Source organism: Bombina bombina, chromosome 11, assembly GCF_027579735.1.
Source record: "Bombina bombina isolate aBomBom1 chromosome 11, aBomBom1.pri, whole genome shotgun sequence".
In the NCBI taxonomy this organism is placed as follows: Eukaryota; Metazoa; Chordata; class Amphibia; order Anura; family Bombinatoridae; genus Bombina; species Bombina bombina.
In genome coordinates this window covers 200,601,104-200,627,580 of record NC_069509.1, presented here as the reverse complement: position 1 = coordinate 200,627,580, position 26,477 = coordinate 200,601,104, and the positions used below count along the sequence as shown (strand labels likewise).

Here is a 26,477-nt window from a genome sequence, read left to right as displayed (position 1 = left end):
TTCTTATGGCATCTCGTCAGAATGCCAAGCTCCCGAGATACGGATCCAGGTCCAGGGATCCTCAGGCCGAACTGATAGATGCCTTGGCAATTCAACCTAGCTTATGTGTTTCCACCGTTTGCTCTCCTTCCCCGGGTGATTGCTAGGATCAAACAGGAGAGGGCTTCAGTGATTCTCATCGCTCTTGCGTGGCCTCGCAGGACTTGGTATGCCGATCTGATGGACATTTTTTCTATGCCACCGAGGAAGCTTCCATTGAGGCAGGACCTTCTCATTCAGGGACCCTTCCATCATCTGAATCTAGTTTCTCTGCAGCTGACTGCTTGGAGATTGAACGCTTGATTTTATCTAAGTGAGGATTCTCTGATTCGGTCATTGATACCTTGATTCAGGCACGTAAGCCTGTTACTAGAAAAATTTACCATAAGATATGGCGTAAATATCTTTATTGGTGCGAATCCAAGGGCTACTCATGGAGTAGGGTTAGGATTCCCAGGATTTTATCTTTTCTCCAAGAAGGATTGGAGAAAGGGTTGTCAGCAAGTTCCTTAAAGGGACAGATTTCTGCTTGGTCTATTTTGGTACACAAACGTCTGTCAGATGTTTCAGATGTTCAATCTTTTTGTCAGGCTCTGACTAGAATCAGGCCTGTGTTTAGACCAATTGCTCCTCCTTGGAGTTTGAATTTAGTTCTTAATGTTCTTCAAGGGGTTCTGTTTGAACCTATGCATTCCATAGATATTAAGTTGTTATCTTGGAAAGTTTTATTTTTGGTTGCTATTTCTTCTGCTCGCAGAGTTTCTGAGCTTTCAGCTTTACAATGTGATTCTGCTTATCTTATTTTCCATTCTGATAAGGTGGTCTAACGGACCATACCTGGTTTCCTTCCTAAGGTTGTTTCTAATAAGAATATTAATCAGGAAATTGTTGTTCCGTCCTTGTGTCCTAATCCTTCTTCTAAGAAGGAGCATCTGTTACATGACTTGGTCCATGCCCTGAAGTTTTACTTGCAGGCGACTAAAGATTTTCGTCAATCATCTTCATTATTTGTTGTTTTTTATGGAAAACATAGAGGCCAGAAAGCTACGGCTACCTCTCTTTCTTTTTGGCTGAAGAGTATCATCCGTTTGGCATATGAGACTACTGGACAGCAGCCTCCTAAAAGAATTACGGCTCATTCTACTAGGGCTGTGGCTTCCTCATGGGCATTTAAAAATGATGCTTATGTTGAACAGATTTGCAAGGCTGCAACTTGGTCGTCTCTTCACACTTTTTCCAAATTTTCCAAATTTGATACTTTTGCCTGGTCCGAGGCTGTTTTTGGGAGAAAGGTTCTTCAAGCAGTGGTGCCTTCCGTTTATCCATGGGGACATCCTTCCTGAGATTGTGACCACGGAGGCCAGTCTGACAGGATGGGGAGCTGTTTGGGGTGCCAGGATGGTGCAAGGATAAGTGGTCCAGGGAGGAGTATCTCCTTCCGATCAACATCCTGGAACTACGAGCAATTTACAATGCTCTGAAGGCATGGCCTTTTCTGGGGTCTGTCAGTTTCATCAGATTCCAGACCGACAACATTACCTCGGTGGCCTACATCAACCATCAGGGGGGTACGAAGAGCTTCCTTGTGATGAGGGAGGCGTCTCGGTTTCCGGAGTGGGCGGAGTCCCACGACTGCTCGCTCTCAGCGATTCACATTCCAGGTGTGGACAACTGGGAAGCAGACTTTCTCAGCAGACAATCCTTGCATCCAGGGGAATGGTCTCTTCACACCGAGGTGTTTGCGGAGATTTGTCTCAGATGTTTGAACCTATGCATTCCATATACATTAAGATTCTGTCCTGGAAGGTTATCTTCCTGTTGGCTATTGCATCGGCAGAGTATCTGAACTAGCTGCCTTGCAAAGTGATCCTCCTTATCTGGTGTTTCATGCGGATAAGGCTGTACTCGACACTGGGTTGGGGTATCTCCCCAAGGTGGTGTCTAACCGTAACATTAATCAGGAAATAGTTGTTCCTTCTTTGTGTCCTAACCCTTCTTCTTCAAAGGAGAGGTTACTTCATAACCTGGATGTGGTTCGTGCCTTGAAGTTTTATCTTCAGGCTACAAAGGATTTCAGACAGTCTACATCTCTTTTTGTGGTGTACTCTAGGAAGCACAAGAGGCAAAGGGCCTCTGCTGCTACTTTGTCTTTTTGGTTGAGTAGGTTGATTCGCTTGGCTTATGAGACAGCGGGACATAAGCCTCCTCAGAGGATCACGGCTCATTCAACTAGAGCTGTGGATTCGTCTTGGGCCTTCAAGAATGAGGCCTCTATGGAGCAGATTTGTAAGGTGGCTACCTGGTCCTCCTTACACACTTTTACAAAGTTTTACAAATTTGACGTTTTTGCTTCTGCGGAAGCTGTTTTGTTTTGCCCTGTATCTCTGATAGGTGGACCTAAATTTAATCATCTTCTGGCACCATTTATACCCTGATATTTCTCCTACTGTTCTTGGTTCCCTCTGCAGAATGACTAGGGGATGAGGGAAGTGGGGGAGGTATTCAATCCTTTGGCTGGGGTGTCTTTGCCTCCTCCTGGTGGCCAGGTACTTAATTCCAAATAGTAATGAATGAAGCCGTGGACTCTCCTCCCCTCGATGGAAATGAAATTATCATGTAAGCATAATTTGTTTTTTTGCGTTGACTAAGGGTCCTTGTTGCCATATACGTGAATAAAGCAGACGAGTGGTGGGTCAGAATAAACATTTTAGGCCAAATAAGTCTCCCAGTTAGATTCCTGAAGTACAGCTGACTTTCACTGTGCTGAGAATCGGCTCATGAATGTTTAACGCTAAGTAAACTGACTACTAAATACACTGAGGAACAGTAACGTGTAAATCTCGCTTTTGGTTTGCCAAGTTTTGAAAACCATAACTATTGTTGCCAAAAATCTTTTGGTTTCTTTTGCGCTCTAATTTATGTAGAAATGGTTTCTTGGTTTACAGACACATACACAACGTAGCACTTATAGTTTGTTGTCAGGACACTATTAAATGGTCTCACCTGCTCCGAAATAACGAAACCCTGTGAATGAATAATCACTTACTGTTTCTTCCGATTAGTGAATCAGCGTGCCTTTAATACTACAAATGGTTTAAATACTGCTCTCTTTGCAAGTTTGCTTCAGTAACACAATGTACGGTTGGACGTGTGATTAATTCTACTGGTTAATAACCTCTGAGAATTGGTAATAAATTATTTTAACACTAAATTCTGTCACCTTGTCTCCTTTGTAATCACTGATGTTATTTGCATACTCATGAATAACTGTACAGCAGCGCAAGAGGGAACCGTATGCAGGTAACAGACCCAGCAGTAGTCAGCAGCACAAGAGGGAACCGTATGCAGGTAACAGACCCAGCAGTAGTCAGCAGCACAAGAGGGAACCGTATGCAGGTAACAGATCCAGCAGTAGTCAGCAGCACAAGAGGGAACCGTATGCAGGTAACAGATCCAGCAGTAGTCAGCAGCACAAGAGGGAACCGTATGCAGGTAACAGACCCAGCAGTAGTCAGCAGCACAAGAGGGAACCGTATGCAGGTAACAGACCCAGCAGTAGTCAGCAGCACAAGAGGGAACCGTATGCAGGTAACAGACCCAGCAGTAGTCAGCAGCACAAGAGGGAACCGTATGCAGGTAACAGACCCAGCAGTAGTCAGCAGCACAAGAGGGAACCGTATGCAGGTAACAGACCCAGCATTGTGCTATAGTCAGCAGCACAAGAGGGAACCGTATGCAGGTAACAGACCCAGCAGTAGTCAGCAGCACAAGAGGGAACCGTATGCAGGTAACAGACCCAGCAGTGTGCTATAGTCAGCAGCACAAGAGGGAACCGTATGCAGGTAACAGACCCAGCAGTGTGCTATAGTCAGCAGCACAAGAGGGAACCGTATGCAGGTAACAGACCCAGCAGTGCTCTATAGTCAGCAGCACAAGAGGGAACCGTATGCAGGTAACAGACCCAGCAGTAGTCAGCAGCACAAGAGGGAACCGTATGCAGGTAACAGACCCAGCAGTGTGCTATAGTCAGCAGCACAAGAGGGAACCGTATGCAGGTAACAGACCCAGCAGTGTGCTATAGTCAGCAGCACAAGAGGGAACCGTATGCAGGTAACAGACCCAGCAGTGTGCTATAGTCAGCAGCACAAGAGGGAACCGTATGCAGGTAACAGACCCAGCAGTGTGCTATAGTCAGCAGCACAAGAGGGAACCGTATGCAGGTAACAGACCCAGCAGTGTGCTATAGTCAGCAGCACAAGAGGGAACCGTATGCAGGTAACAGACCCAGCAGTAGTCAGCAGCACAAGAGGGAACCGTATGCAGGTAACAGACCCAGCAGTAGTCAGCAGCACAAGAGGGAACCGTATGCAGGTAACAGACCCAGCAGTAGTCAGCAGCACAAGAGGGAACCGTATGCAGGTAACAGACCCAGCTATAGTCAGCAGCACAAGAGGGAACCGTATGCAGGTAACAGACCCAGCAGTAGTCAGCAGCACAAGAGGGAACCGTATGCAGGTAACAGACCCAGCTATAGTCAGCAGCACAAGAGGGAACCGTATGCAGGTAACAGACCCAGCAGTAGTCAGCAGCACAAGAGGGAACCGTATGCAGGTAACAGACCCAGCAGTAGTCAGCAGCACAAGAGGGAACCGTATGCAGGTAACAGACCCAGCAGTAGTCAGCAGCACAAGAGGGAACCGTATGCAGGTAACAGACCCAGCAGTGTGCTATAGTCAGCAGCACAAGAGGGAACCGTATGCAGGTAACAGACCCAGCAGTGTGCTATAGTCAGCAGCACAAGAGGGAAGAGTATGCAGGTAACAGACCCAGCAGTGTGCTATAGTCAGCAGCACAAGAGGGAACCGTATGCAGGTAACAGACCCAGCAGTGTGCTGTAGTCAGCAGCACAAGAGAGAACCGTAAGCAGGTAACAGACCCAGCAGTGTGCTTTAGTCAGCAGCACAAGAGGGAACCGTATGCAGGTAACAGACCCAGCAGTGTGCTATAGTCAGCAGCACAAGAGGAAACCGTATGCAGGTAACAGACCCAGCAGTAGTAAGCAACACAAGAGGGAACCATATGCAGGTAACAGACCCAGCAGTGCTATAGTCAGCAGCACAAGAGGGAACCGTATGCAGGTAACAGACCCAGCAGTGTGCTATAGTCAGCAGCACAAGAGGGAACCGTATGCAGGTAACAGACGCAGCAGTGTGCTATAGTCAGCAGCACAAGAGGAAACCGTATGCAGGTAACAGACCCAGCAGTAGTAAGCAACACAAGAGGGAACCATATGCAGGTAACAGACCCAGCAGTGCTATAGTCAGCAGCACAAGAGGGAACTGTATGCAGGTAACAGACCCAGCAGTGTGCTATAGTCAGCAGCACAAGAGGGAACAGTATGCAGGTAACAGACCCAGCAATAGTCAGCAGCACAAGAGGGAACCGTATGCAGGTAACAGACCCAGCAGTGCTATAGTCAGCAGCACAAGAGGGAACCGTATGCAGGTAACAGACCCAGCAGTGCTATAGTAAGCAGCACAAGAGGGAACCGTATGCAGGTAACAGTCCCAGCAGTAGTCAGCAGCACAAGAGGGAACCGTATGCAGGTAACAGACCCAGCAGTGTGCTATAGTCAGCAGCACAAGAGGGAACCGTATGCAGGTAACAGATCCAGCAGTGTGCTATAGTCAGCAGCACAAGAGAGAACCGTATGCAGGTAACAGACCCAGCAGTGTGCTTTAGTCAGCAGCACAAGAGGGAACCGTATGCAGGTAACAGACCCAGCAGTAGTCAGCAGCACAAGAGGGAACCGTATGCAGGTAACAGACCCAGCAGTGCTATAGTCAGCAGCACAAGAGGGAACCGTATGCAGTTAACAGACCCAGCAGTAGTCAGCAGCACAAGAGGGAACCGTATGCAGGTAACAGACCCAGCAGTAGTCAGCAGCACAAGAGGGAACCGTATGCAGTTAACAGACCCAGCAGTGCTCTATAGTCAGCAGCACAAGAGGGAACCGTATGCAGGTAACAGACCCAGCAGTGCTCTATAGTCAGCAGCACAAGAGGGAACCGTATGCAGGTAACAGACCCAGCAGTGTGCTATAGTCAGCAGCACAAGAGGGAACCGTATTCAGGTAACAGACCCAGCAGTGTGCTATAGTCAGCAGCACAAGAGGGAACCGTATGCAGGTAACAGACCCAGCAGTGCTATAGTCAGCAGCACAAGAGGGAACCATATGCAGTTAACAGACCCAGCAGTGCTCTATAGTCAGCAGCACAAGAGGGAACCGTATGCAGGTAACAGACCCAGCAGTGCTATAGTAAGCAGCACAAGAGGGAACCGTATGCAGGTAACAGTCCCAGCAGTAGTCAGCAGCACAAGAGGGAACCGTATGCAGGTAACAGACCCAGCAGTGTGCTATAGTCAGCAGCACAAGAGGGAACCGTATGCAGGTAACAGATCCAGCAGTGTGCTATAGTCAGCAGCACAAGAGGGAACCGTATGCAGTTAACAGACCCAGCAGTAGTCAGCAGCACAAGAGGGAACCGTATGCAGGTAACAGACCCAGCAGTGTGCTTTAGTCAGCAGCACAAGAGGGAACCGTATGCAGGTAACAGACCCAGCAGTAGTCAGCAGCACAAGAGGGAACCGTATGCAGGTAACAGACCCAGCAGTGCTATAGTCAGCAGCACAAGAGGGAACCGTATGCAGTTAACAGACCCAGCAGTAGTCAGCAGCACAAGAGGGAACCGTATGCAGGTAACAGACCCAGCAGTAGTCAGCAGCACAAGAGGGAACCGTATGCAGGTAACAGACCCAGCTATAGTCAGCAGCACAAGAGGGAACCGTATGCAGTTAACAGACCCAGCAGTGCTCTATAGTCAGCAGCACAAGAGGGAACCGTATGCAGGTAACAGACCCAGCAGTGCTCTATAGTCAGCAGCACAAGAGGGAACCGTATGCAGGTAACAGACCCAGCAGTAGTCAGCATCACAAGAGGGAACCGTATGCAGTTAACAGACCCAGCAGTGCTCTATAGTCAGCAGCACAAGAGGGAACCGTATGCAGGTAACAGACCCAGCAGTGTGCTATAGTCAGCAGCACAAGAGGGAACCGTATTCAGGTAACAGACCCAGCAGTGTGCTATAGTCAGCAGCACAAGAGGGAACCGTATGCAGGTAACAGACCCAGCAGTGCTATAGTCAGCAGCACAAGAGGGAACCATATGCAGTTAACAGACCCAGCAGTGCTCTATAGTCAGCAGCACAAGAGGGAACCGTATGCAGGTAACAGACCCAGCAGTGCTATAGTCAGCAGCACAAGAGGGAACCGTATGCAGTTAACAGACCCAGCAGTGCTCTATAGTCAGCAGCACAAGAGGGATCCGTATGCAGTTAACAGACCCAGCAGTGCTCTATAGTCAGCAGCACAAGAGGAAACCGTATGCAGGTAACAGACCCAGCAGTAGTAAGCAACACAAGAGGGAACCATATGCAGGTAACAGACCCAGCAGTGCTATAGTCAGCAGCACAAGAGGGAACCGTATGCAGGTAACAGACCCAGCAGTGCTATAGTAAGCAGCACAAGAGGGAACCGTATGCAGGTAACAGTCCCAGCAGCACAAGAGGGAACAGTATGCAGGTAACAGACCCAGCAGTGCTATAGTCAGCAGCACAAGAGAGAACCGTATGCAGGTAACAGACCCAGCAGTGTGCTTTAGTCAGCAGCACAAGAGGGAACCGTATGCAGGTAACAGACCCAGCAGTAGTCAGCAGCACAAGAGGGAACCGTATGCAGGTAACAGACCCAGCTATAGTCAGCAGCACAAGAGGGAACCGTATGCAGGTAACAGATCCAGCAGTGTGCTTTAGTCAGCAGCACAAGAGGGAACCGTATGCAGGTAACAGACCCAGCAGTGTGCTTTAGTCAGCAGCACAAGAGGGAACCGTATGCAGGTAACAGACCCAGCAGTAGTCAGCAGCACAAGAGGGAACCGTATGCAGGTAACAGACCCAGCAGTGTGCTATAGTCAGCAGCACAAGAGGGAACCGTATGCAGGTAACAGATCCAGCAGTGTGCTATAGTCAGCAGCACAAGAGAGAACCGTATGCAGGTAACAGACCCAGCAGTGTGCTTTAGTCAGCAGCACAAGAGGGAACCGTATGCAGGTAACAGACCCAGCAGTAGTCAGCAGCACAAGAGGGAACCGTATGCAGGTAACAGACCCAGCAGTGCTATAGTCAGCAGCACAAGAGGGAACCGTATGCAGTTAACAGACCCAGCAGTAGTCAGCAGCACAAGAGGGAACCGTATGCAGGTAACAGACCCAGCAGTAGTCAGCAGCACAAGAGGGAACCGTATGCAGTTAACAGACCCAGCAGTGCTCTATAGTCAGCAGCACAAGAGGGAACCGTATGCAGGTAACAGACCCAGCAGTGCTCTATAGTCAGCAGCACAAGAGGGAACCGTATGCAGGTAACAGACCCAGCAGTAGTCAGCAGCACAAGAGGGAACCGTATGCAGTTAACAGACCCAGCAGTGCTCTATAGTCAGCAGCACAAGAGGGAACCGTATGCAGGTAACAGACCCAGCAGTGTGCTATAGTCAGCAGCACAAGAGGGAACCGTATTCAGGTAACAGACCCAGCAGTGTGCTATAGTCAGCAGCACAAGAGGGAACCGTATGCAGGTAACAGACCCAGCAGTGCTATAGTCAGCAGCACAAGAGGGAACCATATGCAGTTAACAGACCCAGCAGTGCTCTATAGTCAGCAGCACAAGAGGGAACCGTATGCAGGTAACAGACCCAGCAGTGCTATAGTCAGCAGCACAAGAGGGAACCGTATGCAGTTAACAGACCCAGCAGTGCTCTACAGTCAGCAGCACAAGAGGGAACCGTATGCAGGTAACAGACCCAGCAGTGCTATAGTCAGCAGCACAAGAGGGAACCATATGCAGTTAACAGACCCAGCAGTGCTCTATAGTCAGCAGCACAAGAGGGAACCGTATGCAGGTAACAGACCCAGCAGTAGTCAGCAGCACAAGAGGGAAACAGTATGCAGGTAACAGACTCAGCAGTGTGCTATAGTCAGCAGTGCAAGAGGGAACCATATGCAGGTAACAGACTCAGCAGTGTGCTATAGTCAGCAGTGCAAGAGGGAACCGTATGCAGGTAACAGACCCAGCTATAGTCAGCAGCACAAGAGGGAACCGTCTGCAGGTAACAGACCCAGCAGCACAAGAATGAACCATATGCAGGTAACAGACCCAGCAGTGTGCTATAGTCAGCAGCACAAGAGGGAACCGTATGAAGGGAACAGACCCAGCAATAGTCAGCAGCACAAGAGGGAACCGTATGTAGGTAACAAACCCAGCAGTGTGCTATAGTCAGCAACACAAGAGGGAACCATATGCAGGTAACAGACCCAGCAGTGTGCTATAATTAGCAGCACAAGAGGGAACCGTATGCAGGTAACAGACCCAGCAGCACAAAAGGGAACCGTATGCAGGTAACAGACTCAGCAGTGTGCTATAGTCAGCAGTGCAAGAGGGAACCATATGCAGGTAACAGACCCAGCAGTGTGCTATAGTCAGCAGCACAAGAGGGAACCGTCTGCAGGTAACAGACCCAGCAGCACAAGAATGAACCATATGCAGGTAACAGACCCAGCAGTGTGCTATAGTCAGCAGCACTAGAGGGAACCGTATGCAGGTAACAGACCCAGCAGTAGTCAGCAGCACAAGAGGGAACCGTAGGCAGGTAACAGACCCAGCAGTAGTCAGCAGCACAAGAGGGAAACGTATGCAGGTAACAGACCCAGCAGTGTGCTATAGTCAACAGCACTAGAGGGAACCGTAGGCAGGTAACAGACCCAGCAGTAGTCAGCAGCACAAGAGGGAACCGTATGCAGGTAACAGACCCAGCAATGTGCTATACTCAGCAGCACAAGAGGAAACTGTATGCAGGTAACACCCAGCAGTGTGCTATAGTCAGCAGCACAAGAGGGAACCGTATGCAGGTAACAGACCCAGCTATAGTAAGCAGTACAAGAGGTTACAATATGCAGGTAACAGACCCAGCAGTGTGCTATAGTCAGCAGCACAAGAGGGAACCGTATGCAGGTAACAGACCCAGCAGTGTGCTATAGTCAGCAGCACAAGAGGGAACCGTATGCAGGTAACAGACACAGCTATAGTCAGCAGTAGAAGAGGGAACCGTATGCAGGTAACAGACCCAGCAGTGTGCTATAGTCAGCAGCACAAGAGGGAACCGTATGCAGGTAACAGACCCAGCAGTGCTATAGTCAGCAGCACAAGAGGGAACCGTATGCAGGTAACAGTCCCAGCAGCACAAGAGGGAACCGTATGCAGGTAACAGACCCAGCAGTGCTATAGTCAGCAGCAGAAGAGGGAACCGTATGCAGGTAACAGACCCAGCAGTAGTCAGCAGCACAAGAGGGAACCGTATGCAGGTAACAGACCCAGCAGTAGTCAGCAGCACAAGAGGGAACAGTATGCAGGTAACAGACCCAGCAGTAGTCAGCAGCACAAGAGGGAACCGTATGCAGGTAACAGACCCAGCATTGTGCTATAGTCAGCAGCACAAGAGGGAACCGTATGCAGGTAACAGACCCAGGAGTAGTCAGCAGCACAAGAGGGAACCGTATGCAGCTAACGGACCCAGCAGTAGTCAGAAGCACAAGAGGGAACCGTATGCAGGTAACGGACCCAGCAGTAGTCAGCAGCACAAGAGGGAACCGTATGCAGGTAACAGATCCAGCAGTAGTCAGCAGCACAAGAGGGAACCATATGCAGCTAACGGACCCAGCAGTAGTCAGAAGCACAAGAGGGAACCGTATGCAGGTAACGGACCCAGCAGTAGTCAGCAGCACAAGAGGGAACCGTATGCAGGTAACAGATCCAGCAGTAGTCAGCAGCACAAGAGGGAACCGTATGCAGGTAACAGACCCAGCAGTAATCAGCAGCACAAGAGGGAACCGTATTCAGGTAACGGACCCAGCAGTAGTCAGCAGCACAAGAGGGAACCATATGCAGGTAACAGACCCAGCAGTACTCAGCAGCACAAAAGGGAACCGTATGCAGGTAACAGACCCAGCAGTAGTAAGCAACACAAGAGGGAACCGTATGCAGGTAACAGACCAGCAGTAGTCAGCAGCACAAGAGGGAACCGTATGCAGGTGAGAGACCTAGCAGTAGTCAGCAGCACAAGAGGGAACCGTATGCAGGTAACAGACCCAGCAGTGTGCTATAGTCAGCAGCACAAGAGGGAACCGTATGCAGGTAACAGACCCAGCAGTAGTCAGCAGCACAAGAGGGAACCGTATGCAGGTAACAGACCCAGCAGTAGTCAGCAGCACAAGAGGGAACCGTATGCAGGTAACAGACCCAGCAGTAGTCAGCAGCACAAGAGGGAACCGTATGCAGGTAACAGACCCAGCAGTAGTCAGCAGCACAAGAGGGAACCGTATGCAGGTAACAGACCCAGCAGTAATCAGCAGCACAAGAAGGAACCGTATGCAGGTAACAGACCCAGCAGTAGTCAGCATCACAAGAGGGAACCGTATGCAGGTAACAGACCCAGCAGTAATCAGCAGCACAAGAAGGAACCGTATGCAGGTAACAGACCCAGCAGTAGTCAGCAGCACAAGAGGGAACCGTATGCAGGTAACAGACCCAGCAGTAGTCAGCAGCACAAGAAGGAACCGTATGCAGGTAACAGACCCAGCAGTAGTCAGCAGCACAAGAGGGAACCGTATGCAGGTAACAGACCCAGCAGTAGTCAGCAGCACAAGAGGGAACCGTATGCAGGTAACAGACCCAGCAGTAGTCAGCAGCACAAGAGGGAACCGTATGCAGGTAACAGACCCAGGAGTGTGCTATAGTCAGCAGCACAAGAGGGAACCGTATGCAGATAACAGACCCAGCAGTAGTCAGCAGCACAAGAGGGAACCGTATGCAGGTAACAGACCCAGCAGTAGTCAGCAGCACAAGAGGGAACCGTATGCAGGTAACAGACCCAGCAGTGTGCTATAGTCAACAGCACAAGAGGGAACCGTATGCAGGTAACAGACCCAGGAGTGTGCTATAGTCAGCAGCACAAGAGGGAACCGTATGCAGGTAACAGACCCAGCAGTGTGCTATAGTCAGCAGCACAAGAGGGAACCGTATGCAGGTAACAGACCCAGCAGTAGTCAGCAGCACAAGAGGGAACCGTATGCAGGTAACAGACCCAGCAGTAGTCAGCAGCACAAGAGGGAACCGTATGCAGGTAACAGACCCAGCAGTAGTCAGCAGCACAAGAGGGAACCGTATGCAGGTAACAGACCCAGCAGTAGTCAGCAGCACAAGAGGGAACCGTATGCAGGTAACAGACCCAGCAGTAGTCAGCAGCACAAGAGGGAACCGTATGCAGGTAACAGACCCAGCAGTAGTCAGCAGCACAAGAGGGAACCGTATGCAGGTAACAGACCCAGCAGTAATCAGCAGCACAAGAGGGAACCGTATGCAGGTAACAGACCCAGCAGTGTGCTATAGTCAGCAGCACAAGAGGGAACCGTATGCAGGTAACAGACCCAGCAGTAGTCAGCAGCACAAGAGGGAACCGTATGCAGGTAACAGACCCAGCAGTGTGCTATAGTCAGCAGTACCCCTGGCAGTTACACCCCCCATAACTACTCCTACCAGTTACCCACCCACAACTACCCATGCCAGTTACCCCCATATATAACTACCCCTGCCAGTTACCCCCCACAACTACCCCTGCCAGTTACCCCCCACAACTACCCCTGCCAGTTACCCCCCACAACTACCCCTGCCAGTTACCCCCCACACAACTACCCCTGCCAGTTACCCCCCACACAACTACCCCTGCCAGTTACCCCCCACACAACTACCCCTGCCAGTTACCCCCCACACAACTACCCCTGCCAGTTACCCCCCACACAACTACCACTGCCAGTTACCCCCCACACAACTACCACTGCCAGTTACCCCCCACACAACTACCACTGCCAGTTACCCCCCACACAACTACCACTGCCAGTTACCCCCCACACAACTACCCCTGCCAGTTACCCCCCACACAACTACCACTGCCAGTTACCCCAATAACTACCCCTGCCAGTTACCCCAATAACTACCCCTGCCAGTTACCCCAATAACTACCCATGCGTTACCCCCCACAACTACCCCTGCGTTACCCCCCCACAACTACCCCTGCCAGTTACCCCCCACAAGTACCCCTGCCAGTTACCCCCCACAAGTACCCCTGCCAGTTACCCCCCACAACTACCCCTGCCAGTTACCCCCCATAACTACCCCTGCCAGTTACCCCCCATAACTACCCCTGCCAGTTACCCCCCATAACTACCCCTGCCAGTTACCCCCCATAACTACCCCTGCCAGTTACCCCCCATAACTACCCCTGCCAGTTACCCCCCATAACTACCCCTGCCAGTTACCCCCCCCATAACTACCCCTGCCAGTTACCCCCCCCATAACTACCCCTGCCAGTTACCCCCCCCCATAACTACCCCTGCCAGTTACCCCCCCCATAACTAAATTGCCAATTACCCCATAACTACCCCTTGCCAGTTAATCCCTGATAACTACCCCTTGCCAGTTAATCCCTGATAATTACCCCTTGCCAGTTAATCTCTGACAACTACCCCTTGCCAGTTAATCCCTGATAACTATCCTGTCAGTTACCGCACAGAGCAGTAAAATAAGTGTCACGTGACGCCTCTCAGCTAAGGCTCTGACCCTCGGCTTCAGTTTCCGGGTCACAACGCAGCTTATAGTAACCATAACAGCGTAAGGCGGGATTTACACCAGCCAATTATATAGCGGCATTATAAGGAAGTGACGTCACCAGAGCCGGTGTGTATTTCCGGTTGTCCTTGATTCTTCAAGTAGTGAGAGAAGGTAATTACAGAATAGTGACGTATAGTGTGTACTGTATTTATAGTGTGTACATGTACTGTGTATATAGTGTGTGTACTGTATTTATAGTGTGTATGTACTGTGTATATAGTGTGTATGTACTGTGTGTATGCACTGTGTGATCTGTGTATATAGTGTGTATGCTGTGTATGTATAGTGTGTATGCACTGTGTGATCTGTGTATAGTGTGTATGCACGGTGTGATCTGTGTGTATAGTGTGTATGTACTGTGTGATCTGTGTGTATATAGTGTGTATGTACTGTGTGATCTGTGTGTATATAGTGTGTATGTACTGTGTGATCTGTGTATATAGTGTGTATGCACTGTGTGATCTGTGTATATAGTGTGTATGTACTGTGTGATCTGTGTGTATATAGTGTGTATGTACTGTGTGATCTGTGTGTATATAGTGTGTATGTACTGTGTGATCTGTGTATATAGTGTGTATGTACTGTGTGATCTGTGTGTGTATAGTGTGTATATAGTGTGTATGCACTGTGTGATCTGTGTATATAGTGTGTATGCACTGTGTGATCTGTGTATATAGTGTGTATGCACTGTGTGATCTGTGTGTATATAGTGTGTATGTACTGTGTGATCTGTGTGTATATAGTGTGTATGTACTGTGTGATCTGTGTATATAGTGTGTATGTACTGTGTGATCTGTGTGTATAGTGTGTATGTACTGTGTGATCTGTGTATATAGTGTGTATGCTGTGTATGTATAGTGTGTATATAGTGTGTATGCACTGTGTGATGTGTGTATGTACTGTGTGATCTGTGTATAGTGTGTATGCACGGTGTATGTACTGTGTATAGTGTGTATGTACTGTGTATAGTGTGTATGTACTGTGTATAGTGTGTATGTACTGTATGTACTGTGTATAGTGTGTATGTACTGTGTGATCTGTGTATAGTGTGTATGCACGGTGTGATCTGTGTGTATAGTGTGTATGTACTGTGTATAGTGTGTATGTACTGTGTGATCTGTGTGTATAGTGTGTATGTACTGTGTGATCTGTGTATATAGTGTGTATGCACTGTGTGATCTGTGTATATAGTGTGTATGTACTGTGTGATCTGTGTATAGTGTGTATGCACGGTGTGATCTGTGTGTATAGTGTGTATGTACTGTGTATAGTGTGTATGTACTGTGTGATCTGTGTATAGTGTGTATGCACGGTGTGATCTGTGTGTATAGTGTGTATGTACTGTGTGATCTGTGTATAGTGTGTATGCACGGTGTGATCTGTGTGTATAGTGTGTATGTACTGTGTATAGTGTGTATGTACTGTGTGATCTGTGTGTATAGTGTGTATGTACTGTGTGATCTGTGTATATAGTGTGTATGTACTGTGTATAGTGTGTATGCACTGTGTGATCTGTGTGTATAGTGTGTATGCACTGTGTGATCTGTGTATATAGTGTGTATGTACTGTGTGATCTGTGTATGCACTGTGTGATCTGTGTATAGTGTGTATGTACTGTGTATATAGTGTGTATGTACTGTGTATATAGTGTGTATGTACTGTGTATATAGTGTGTATGTACTGTGTGTATGCACTGTGTGATCTGTGTATATAGTGTGTATGCACTGTGTGATCTGTGTATATAGTGTGTATGCTGTGTATGTATAGTGTGTATATAGTGTGTATGCACTGTGTGATCTGTGTATATAGTGTGTATGCACTGTGTATAGTGTGTATGTACTGTGTGATCTGTGTATAGTGTGTATGCACGGTGTGATCTGTGTGTATAGTGTGTATGTACTGTGTATATAGTGTGTATGTACTGTGTGATCTGTGTATAGTGTGTATGCACGGTGTGATCTGTGTGTATAGTGTGTATGTACTGTGTATAGTGTGTATGTACTGTGTGATCTGTGTGTATAGTGTGTATGTACTGTGTGATCTGTGTATATAGTGTGTATGCACTGTGTGATCTGTGTATATAGTGTGTATGCACTGTGTGATCTGTGTGTATATAGTGTGTATGCACTGTGTGATCTGTGTATATAGTGTGTATGCACTGTGTGATCTGTGTGTATAGTGTGTATGCACTGTGTGATCTGTGTATATAGTGTGTATGCACTGTGTGATCTGTGTATATAGTGTGTATGCACTGTGTGATCTGTGTATATAGTGTGTATGCACTGTGTGATCTGTGTATATAGTGTGTATGCACTGTGTGATCTGTGTATATAGTGTGTATGCACTGTGTGATCTGTGTATATAGTGTGTATGCACTGTGTGATCTGTGTGTATAGTGTGTATGTACTGTGTGATCTGTGTATATAGTGTGTATGCACTGTGTGATCTGTGTATATAGTGTATGCACTGTGTATATAGTGTGTATGCACTGTGTATATAGTGTGTATGTACTGTGTATAGTGTGTATGTACTGTGTATAGTGTGTATGTACTGTGTATATAGTGTGTATGTACTGTGTGTATGCACTGTGTGATCTGTGTATATAGTGTGTATGCACTGTGTGATCTGTGTATATAGTGTGTATGCACTGTGTATAGTGTGTATATAGTGTGTATGCACTGTGTATAGTGTGTATGTACTGTGTGATCTGTGTATAGTGTGTATGCACGGTGTGATCTGTGTGTATAGTGTGTATGTACTGTGTATAGTGTGTATGTACTGTGTATAGTGTGTATGTACTGTGTGATCTGTGTGTATAGTGTGTATGTACTGTGTGATCTGTGTATATAGTGTGTATGCACTGTGTGATCTGTGTATATAGTGTGTATGTACTGTGTATATAGTGTGTATGTACTGTGTGATCTGTGTATATAGTGTGTATGCACTGTGTGATCTGTGTGTATAGTGTGTATGTACTGTGTATATAGTGTGTATGCACTGTGTGATCTGTGTGTATAGTGTGTATGTACTGTGTATATAGTGTGTATGTACTGTGTGATCTGTGTATATAGTGTGTATGCACTGTGTGATCTGTGTATATAGTGTGTATGCACGGTGTGATCTGTGTGTATAGTGTGTATGTACTGTGTATAGTGTGTATGTACTGTGTGATCTGTGTGTATAGTGTGTATGTACTGTGTGATCTGTGTATATAGTGTGTATGCACTGTGTGATCTGTGTATATAGTGTGTATGCACGGTGTGATCTGTGTGTATAGTGTGTATGTACTGTGTATAGTGTGTATGTACTGTGTGATCTGTGTGTATAGTGTGTATGTACTGTGTGTATCTGTGTATATAGTGTGTATGCACGTGTGATCTGTGTATATAGGTGTGTATGCACGGTGTGATCTGTGTGTATAGGTGTGTATGTACTGTGTATAGTGTGTAGCACTGTGTGATCTGTGTATAATAGTGTGTATGTACTGTGTGATCTGTGTATATAGGTGTGTATTGCACTGTGTGATCTGTGTGTATAGTGTGTATGTACTGTGTGATCTGTGTATATAGTGTGTATGCACTGTGTGATCTGTGTATATAGTGTGTATGCACTGTGTGATCTGTGTATATAGTGTGTATGCACTGTGTGATCTGTGTATATAGTGTGTATGCACTGTGTGATCTGTGTATATAGTGTGTATGCACTGTGTGATCTGTGTGTATATAGTGTGTATGCACTGTGTGATCTGTGTATATAGTGTGTATGCACTGTGTGATCTGTGTATATAGTGTGTATGCACTGTGTGATCTGTGTATATAGTGTGTATGCACTGTGTGATCTGTGTATATAGTGTGTATGCACTGTGTGATCTGTGTGTATAGTGTGTATGCACTGTGATCTGTGTATATAGTGTGTATGCACTGTGTGATCTGTGTGTATATGTGGTAGCACTGTGTGGATCTGTGTTTATAGTGTGTATGCACTGTGTGATCTGTGTATATAGTGTGTATGCACTGTGTGATCTGTGTATATAGTGTATGCACTGTGTGATCTGTGTATATAGTGTGTATGCACTGTGTGATCTGTGTATATAGTGTGTATGCACTGTGTGATCTGTGTATATAGTGTGTATGCACTGTGTGATCTGTGTATATAGTGTGTATGCACTGTGTGATCTGTGTGTATAGTGTGTATGCTGTGTATGTTTAGTGTGTATATAGTGTGTATGCTGTGTATGTATAGTGTGTATATAGTGTGTATGCTCTGTGTGATCTGTGTATATAGTGTGTATGCACTGTGTGATCTGTGTATATAGTGTGTATGCACTGTGTGATCTGTGTGTATAGTGTATGCACTGTGTGATCTGTGTGTATAGTGTGTATAGCACGGTGTGATCTGTGTATATAGTGTGTATGCACCTGTGTGATCTGTGGTAATAGTGTGTATGCACGGTGTGATCTGTGTATATAGTGTGTATGCACTGTGTGATCTGTGTATGCACTGTGTGATCTGTGTATATAGTGTGGTATGCACTGTTGTGATCTGTGTATATAGTGGTGTATGCAACTGTGTGATCTGTGTATATAGTGTGTATGCACTGTGTGGATCTGTGTATATAGTGTGTATGCACTGTGTTGATCTGTGTATATAGTGTGTATGGGAGTGTGATCTGTGTATATAGTGTATGCACTGTGTGATCTGTGTGTATAGTGTGTAAGGCTGTGTATGGTTATAGTGTGTATGATAGTGTGTATGCACTGTGTGATCTGTGTATATAGTGTGTTTGCACTGTGTGATCTGTGTATATAGTGTGTATGCACTGTGTGATCTGTGTATATAGTGTGTATGCACTGTGTGATCTGTGTATATAGTGTGTATATAGTGTGTATGCACTGTGTGATCTGTGTATATAGTGTGTATATAGTGTGTATGTACTGTGTGATCTGTGTGTATATAGTGTGTATATAGTGTGTATGTACTGTGTGATCTGTGTGTATAGTGTGTATATAGTGTGTATGCACTGTGTGATCTGTGTATATAGTGTGTATGCACTGTGTGATCTGTGTGTATATAGTGTGTATGCACTGTGTGATCTGTGTGTATATAGTGTGTATGCACTGTGTGATCTGTGTATATAGTGTATGCACTGTGTATATAGTGTGTGTATGCACTGTGTGATCTGTGTATATAGTGTGTATGTACTGTGTGATCTGTGTATATAGTGTGTATGCACTGTGTGATCTGTGTATATAGTGTGTATGCACTGTGTGATCTGTGTATATAGTGTGTATGCACTGTGTGATCTGTGTATATAGTGTGTATGCACTGTGTGATCTGTGTATATAGTGTGTATGCACTGTGTGATCTGTGTATATAGTGTGTATGCACTGTGTGATCTGTGTATATAGTGTGTATGCACTGTGTGATCTGTGTATATAGTGTGTATATAGTGTGTATGTACTGTGTATATAGTGTGTATGTACTGTGTGATCTGTGTATATAGTGTGTATGCACTGTGTGATCTGTGTATATAGTGTGTATATAGTGTGTATGTACTGTGTATATAGTGTGTATGCACTGTGTGATCTGTGTGTATAGTGTGTATGCACTGTGATCTGTGTATATAGTGTATGCACTGTGTGATCTGTGTATAGTGTGTATGCACTGTGATCTGTGTATATAGTGTATGCACTGTGATCTGTGTATATAGTGTATGCACTGTGTGATCTGTGTATATAGTGTGTATGCACTGTGTGATCTGTGTATATAGTGTGTATGCACTGTGTGATCTGTGTATATAGTGTGTATGCACTGTGTGATCTGTGTATATAGTGTGTATGCACTGTGTGATCTGTGTATATAGTGTGTATGCACTGTGTGATCTGTGTATATAGTGTGTATGCACTGTGTGATCTGTGTATATAGTGTGTATGCACTGTGTGATCTGTGTATATAGTGTGTATGCACTGTGTGATCTGTGTATATAGTGTGTATGCACTGTGTGATCTGTGTATATAGTGTGTATGCACTGTGTGATCTGTGTATATAGTGTGTATGCACTGTGTGATCTGTGTGTATAGTGTGTATGCACTGTGTGATCTGTGTGTATAGTGTGTATGCACTGTGTGATCTGTGTATATAGTGTGTATGCACTGTGTGATCTGTGTATAGTGTGTATGTACTGTGTATAGTGTGTATGTACTGTGTGATCTGTGTATATAGTGTGTATGTACTGTGTGATCTGTGTATATAGTGTGTATGCACTGTGTGATCTGTGTATATAGTGTGTATGCACTGTGTGATCTGTGTATATAGTGTGTATGTACTGTGTGATCTGTGTATATAGTGTGTATGCACTGTGTGATCTGTGTATATAGTGTATGCACTGTGTGATCTGTGTATATAGTGTGTATGCACTGTGTGATCTGTGTGTATAGTGTGTATGCACTGTGTGATCTGTGTATATAGTGTGTATGTACTGTGTGATCTGTGTGTATAGTGTGTATGCACTGTGTGATCTGTGTATATAGTGTGTATGCACTGTGTGATCTGTGTATATAGTGTGTATGCACTGTGTGATCTGTGTATATAGTGTGTATGCACTGTGTGATCTGTGTATATAGTGTGTATGCACTGTGTGATCTGTGTATGCACTGTGTGATCTGTGTATAGTGTGTATGTACTGTGTGATCTGTGTATATAGTGTGTATGCACTGTGTGATCTGTGTATATAGTGTGTATGCACTGTGTGATCTGTGTATATAGTGTGTATGCACTGTGTGATCTGTGTATATAGTGTGTATGCACTGTGTGATCTGTGTATATAGTGTGTATGCACTGTGTGATCTGTGTATATAGTGTGTATGCACTGTGTGATCTGTGTATATAGTGTGTATGCACTGTGTGATCTGTGTATATAGTGTGTATGCACTGTGGTGATCTGTGTATATAGTGTGTATGCACTGTGTGATCTGTGTATATAGTGTGTATGCACTGTGTGATCTGTGTATATAGTGTGTATGCACTGTGTGATCTGTGTATATAGTGTGTATGCACTGTGTGATCTGTGTATATAGTGTGTATGCACTGTGTGATCTGTGTATATAGTGTGTATATAGTGTGTATATAGTGTGTATGCACTGTGTGATCTGTGTATATAGTGTGTATGCACTGTGTGATCTGTGTATATAGTGTGTATGCACAGTGTGATCTGTGTATATAGTGTGTATGCACTGTGTGATCTGTGTATATAGTGTGTATGCACTGTGTGATCTGTGTATATAGTGTGTATGCACTGTGTGATCTGTGTATATAGTGTATATAGTGTGTATGCACTGTGTGATCTGTGTGTATAGTGTGTATGCACTGTGTGATCTGTGTATATAGTGTGTATGCACTGTGTGATCTGTGTGTATAGTGTGTATGCACTGTGTGATCTGTGTATATAGTGTGTATGCACTGTGTGATGTTATAGTGTATGTACTGTGTGATCTGTGTGTATAGTGTGTATGCACTGTGTGATCTGTGTATATAGTGTGTATGCACTGTGTGATCTGTGTATATAGTGTGTATGCACTGAGTGATCTGTGTATATAGTGTGTATGCACTGTGTGATCTGTGTGTATAGTGTGTATGCACTGTGTGATCTGTGTGTATAGTGTGTATGTACTGTGTGATCTGTGTATATAGTGTGTATGCACTGTGTGATCTGTGTGTATAGTGTGTATGCACTGTGATCTGTGTATATAGTGTGTATGCACTGTGTGATCTGTGTATATAGTGTGTATGCACTGTGTGATCTGTGTATATAGTGTGTATGCACTGTGTGATCTGTGTATATAGTGTGTATGCACTGTGTGATCTGTGTATATAGTGTGTATGCACTGTGTGATCTGTGTATATAGTGTGTATGCACTGTGTGATCTGTGTATATAGTGTGTATGCACTGTGTGATCTGTTGTATATAGTGTGTATGCACTGTGTGATCTGTGTATATAGTGTGTATGCACTGTGTGATCTGTGTATATAGTGTGTATGCACTGTGTGATCATGTGTATATAGTGTGTATGCACTGGTGTGATCTGTGTATATAGTGTGTATGCACTGTGTGATCTGTGTATATAGTGTATGCACTGTGTGATCTGTGTATATAGTGTGTATATAGTGTGTATGCACTGTGTGATCTGTGTATATAGTGTGTATGCACTGTGTGATCTGTGTATATAGTGTGTATGCACTGTGTGATCTGTGTATATAGTGTGTATGCACTGTGTGATCTGTGTATATAGTGTGTATGCACTGTGTGATCTGTGTATATAGTGTGTATGCACTGTGTGATCTGTGTATATAGTGTGTATGCACTGTGTGATCTGTGTATATAGTGTGTATGCACTGTGTGATCTGTGTATATAGTGTGTATGCACTGTGTGATCTGTGTATATAGTGTGTATGCACTGTGTGATCTGTGTATATAGTGTGTATGCACTGTGTGATCTGTGTATATAGTGTGTATGTACTGTGTGATCTGTGTATATAGTGTGTATATAGTGTGTATGCACTGTGTGATCTGTGTATATAGTGTGTATGCACTGTGTGATCTGTGTATATAGTGTGTATGCACTGTGTGATCTGTGTATATAGTGTGTATGCACTGTGTGATCTGTGTGTATGCACTGTGTGATCTGTGTATATAGTGTGTATGCACTGTGTGATCTGTGTATATAGTGTGTATGCACTGTGTGATCTGTGTATATAGTGTGTATGCACTGTGTGATCTGTGTATATAGTGTGTATGCACTGTGTGATCTGTGTATATAGTGTGTATGCACTGTGTGATCTGTGTATATAGTGTGTATGCACTGTGTGATCTGTGTATATAGTGTGTATGCACTGTGTGATCTGTGTATATAGTGTGTATGCACTGTGTGATCTGTGTATAGTGTGTATGCACTGTGTGATCTGTGTATATAGTGTGTATGCACTGTGTGATCTGTGTATATAGTGTGTATATAGTGTGTATGCACTGTGTGATCTGTGTGTATATAGTGTGTATGCACTGTGTGATCTGTGTATATAGTGTGTATGCACTGTGTGATCTGTGTATATAGTGTGTATGCACTGTGTGATCTGTGTATATAGTGTGTATGCACTGTGTGATCTGTGTATATAGTGTGTATGCACTGTGTGATCTGTGTATATAGTGTGTATGCACTGTGTGATCTGTGTATATATTGTGTATGCACTGTGTGATCTGTGTATATAGTGTGTATGCACTGTGTGATCTGTGTGTATATAGTGTATGCACTGTGTGATCTGTTGTATATTAGTGTGTATGCACTGTGTGATCGTGTGTATATAGTGTATGCACTGTGTGATCTGTGTATATAGTGTGTATGCACTGTGTGATCTGTGTATATAGTGTATGCACTGTGTATCTGTGTATATAGTGTGTATGCACTGTGTGATCTGTGTATGCACTGTGTGATCTGGTGTATATAGTGTGTATGCACTGTGTGATCTGTGTATGCTTTTATATGTTGGATGCCTGAGTGTCTGTGTGGATAGTGTGTATGCACTGTGTGATCTGTGTATAGTGTGTATGCACTGTGTGATCTGTGGTATATAGTGTGTATGCAGTGTGTATGCGCTGTGTGTATAGTGTGTATGCGCTGTGTGATCTGTGTGTATAGTGTGTATGCACTGTGTGATCTGTGTATATAGTGTGTATGCACTGTGTGATCTGTGTATATAGTGTGTATGTACTGTGTATGCACTGTGTGATCTGTGTATATAGTGTGTATGCACTGTGTGATCTGTGTGTATAGTGTGTATGCACTGTGTGATCTGTGTATATAGTGTGTATGCACTGTGTGATCTGTGTGATCTGTGTGTATATAGTGTGTATGCACTGTGTGATCTGTGTATATAGTGTGTATGCACTGTGTGATCTGTGTATATAGTGTGTATGCACTGTGTGATCTGTGTATATAGTGTGTATGCACTGTGTGATCTGTGTATATAGTGTGTATGCACTGTGTGATCTGTGTATATAGTGTGTATGCACTGTGTGATCTGTGTATATAGTGTGTATGCACTGTGTGATCTGTGTATATAGTGTGTATGCACTGTGTGATCTGTGTATATAGTGTGTATGCACTGTGTGATCTGTGTGTATGCACTGTGTGATCTGTGTATATAGTGTGTATGCACTGTGTGATCTGTGTATATAGTGTGTATGCACTGTGTGATCTGTGTATATAGTGTGTATATAGTGTGTATGCACTGTGTGATCTGTGTGTATATAGTGTGTATGCACTGTGTGATCTGTGTATATAGTGTGTATGCACTGTGTGATCTGTGTATATAGTGTGTATGCACTGTGTGATCTGTGTATATAGTGTGTATGCACTGTGTGATCTGTGTATATAGTGTGTATGCACTGTGTGATCTGTGTATATAGTGTGTATGCACTGTGTGATCTGTGTATATAGTGTGTATGCACTGTGTGATCTGTGTATATAGTGTGTATGCACTGTGTGATCTGTGTGTATATAGTGTATGCACTGTGTGATCTGTGTATATAGTGTGTATGCACTGTGTGATCTGTGTGTATATAGTGTATGCACTGTGTGATCTGTGTATATAGTGTGTATGCACTGTGTGATCTGTGTATATAGTGTATGCACTGTGTGATCTGTGTATATAGTGTGTATGCACTGTGTGATCTGTGTATGCACTGTGTGATCTGTGTATATAGTGTGTATGCACTGTGTGATCTGTGTATGCACTGTGTGATCTGTGTGTATAGTGTGTATGCACTGTGTGATCTGTGTATATAGTGTGTATGCACTGTGTGATCTGTGTATATAGTGTGTATGCACTGTGTGATCTGTGTGTATAGTGTGTATGCACTGTGTGATCTGTGTATATAGTGTGTATGCACTGTGTGATCTGTGTATATAGTGTGTATGCACTGTGTGATCTGTGTATATAGTGTGTATGTACTGTGTGTATGCACTGTGTGATCTGTGTATATAGTGTGTATGCACTGTGTGATCTGTGTGTATAGTGTGTATGCACTGTGTGATCTGTGTATATAGTGTGTATGCACTGTGTGATCTGTGTATATAGTGTGTATGCACTGTGTGATCTGTGTGTATATAGTGTGTATGCACTGTGTGATCTGTGTGTATAGTGTGTATGCACTGTGTGATCTGTGTATATAGTGTGTATGCACTGTGTGATCTGTGTATATAGTGTGTATGCACTGTGTGATCTGTGTATATAGTGTGTATGTACTGTGTGATCTGTGTATATAGTGTGTATGCTGTGTATGTATAGTGTGTATATAGTGTGTATGCACTGTGTGATCTGTGTATATAGTGTGTATGCACTGTGTGATCTGTGTATATAGTGTGTATGCACTGTGTGATCTGTGTGTATAGTGTGTATGCACTGTGTGATCTGTGTATATAGTGTGTATGCACTGTGTGATCTGTGTGTATAGTGTGTATGCACTGTGTGATCTGTGTATATAGTGTGTATGCACTGTGTGATCTGTGTATATAGTGTGTATGCACTGTGTGATCTGTGTATATAGTGTGTATGCACTGTGTGATCTGTGTATATAGTGTGTATGCACTGTGTGATCTGTGTATATAGTGTGTATGCACTGTGTGATCTGTGTGTATAGTGTGTATGCACTGTGTGATCTGTGTGTATAGTGTGTATGCACTGTGTGATCTGTGTGTATAGTGTGTATGCACTGTGTGATCTGTGTATATAGTGTGTATGCACTGTGTGATCTGTGTATATAGTGTGTATGCACTGTGTGATCTGTGTATATAGTGTGTATGCACTGTGTGATCTGTGTATATAGTGTGTATGCACTGTGTGATCTGTGTATGCACTGTGTGATCTGTGTATATAGTGTGTATGCACTGTGTGATCTGTGTATATAGTGTGTATGCACTGTGTGATCTGTGTATATAGTGTGTATGCACTGTGTGATCTGTGTATATAGTGTATGCACTGTGATCTGTGTATATAGTGTATGCACTGTGTGATCTGTGTATATAGTGTGTATGCACTGTGTGATCTGTGTATATAGTGTGTATGCACTGTGTGATCTGTGTATGCACTGTGTGATCTGTGTATATAGTGTGTATGCACTGTGTGATCTGTGTATATAGTGTGTATGCACTGTGTGATCTGTGTATATAGTGTGTATGCACTGTGTGATCTGTGTGTATGCACTGTGTGATCTGTGTGTATAGTGTGTATATAGTATGTATGCACTGTGTGATCTGTGTATATAGTGTGTATGCACTGTGTGATCTGTGTATATAGTGTGTATGCACTGTGTGATCTGTGTATATAGTGTGTATGCACTGTGTGATCTGTGTATATAGTGTGTATGCACTGTGTGATCTGTGTATATAGTGTGTATGCACTGTGTGATCTGTGTATATAGTGTGTATGCACTGTGTGATCTGTGTATATAGTGTGTATGCACTGTGTGATCTGTGTATATAGTGTGTATGCACTGTGTGATCTGTGTATATAGTGTGTATGCACTGTGTGATCTGTGTATATAGTGTGTATGCA

At 44.9% G+C, this 26,477-nt stretch overlaps 1 protein-coding gene across 1 annotated transcript in view; it reads left to right on the top strand.

Annotated features, from left to right (window-relative positions):
* Positions 1-13,923: 13,923 nt before the first annotated feature.
* The window catches only part of MRPL28 (mitochondrial ribosomal protein L28), a 56,863-nt gene continuing 44,309 nt past the window's right edge, over positions 13,924-26,477 (top strand). The window contains exon 1 of the mRNA XM_053694728.1: positions 13,924-13,982. The gene's annotated coding sequence lies outside the window, so the exon portion shown is untranslated. The remainder of the gene's footprint in view (positions 13,983-26,477) is intronic.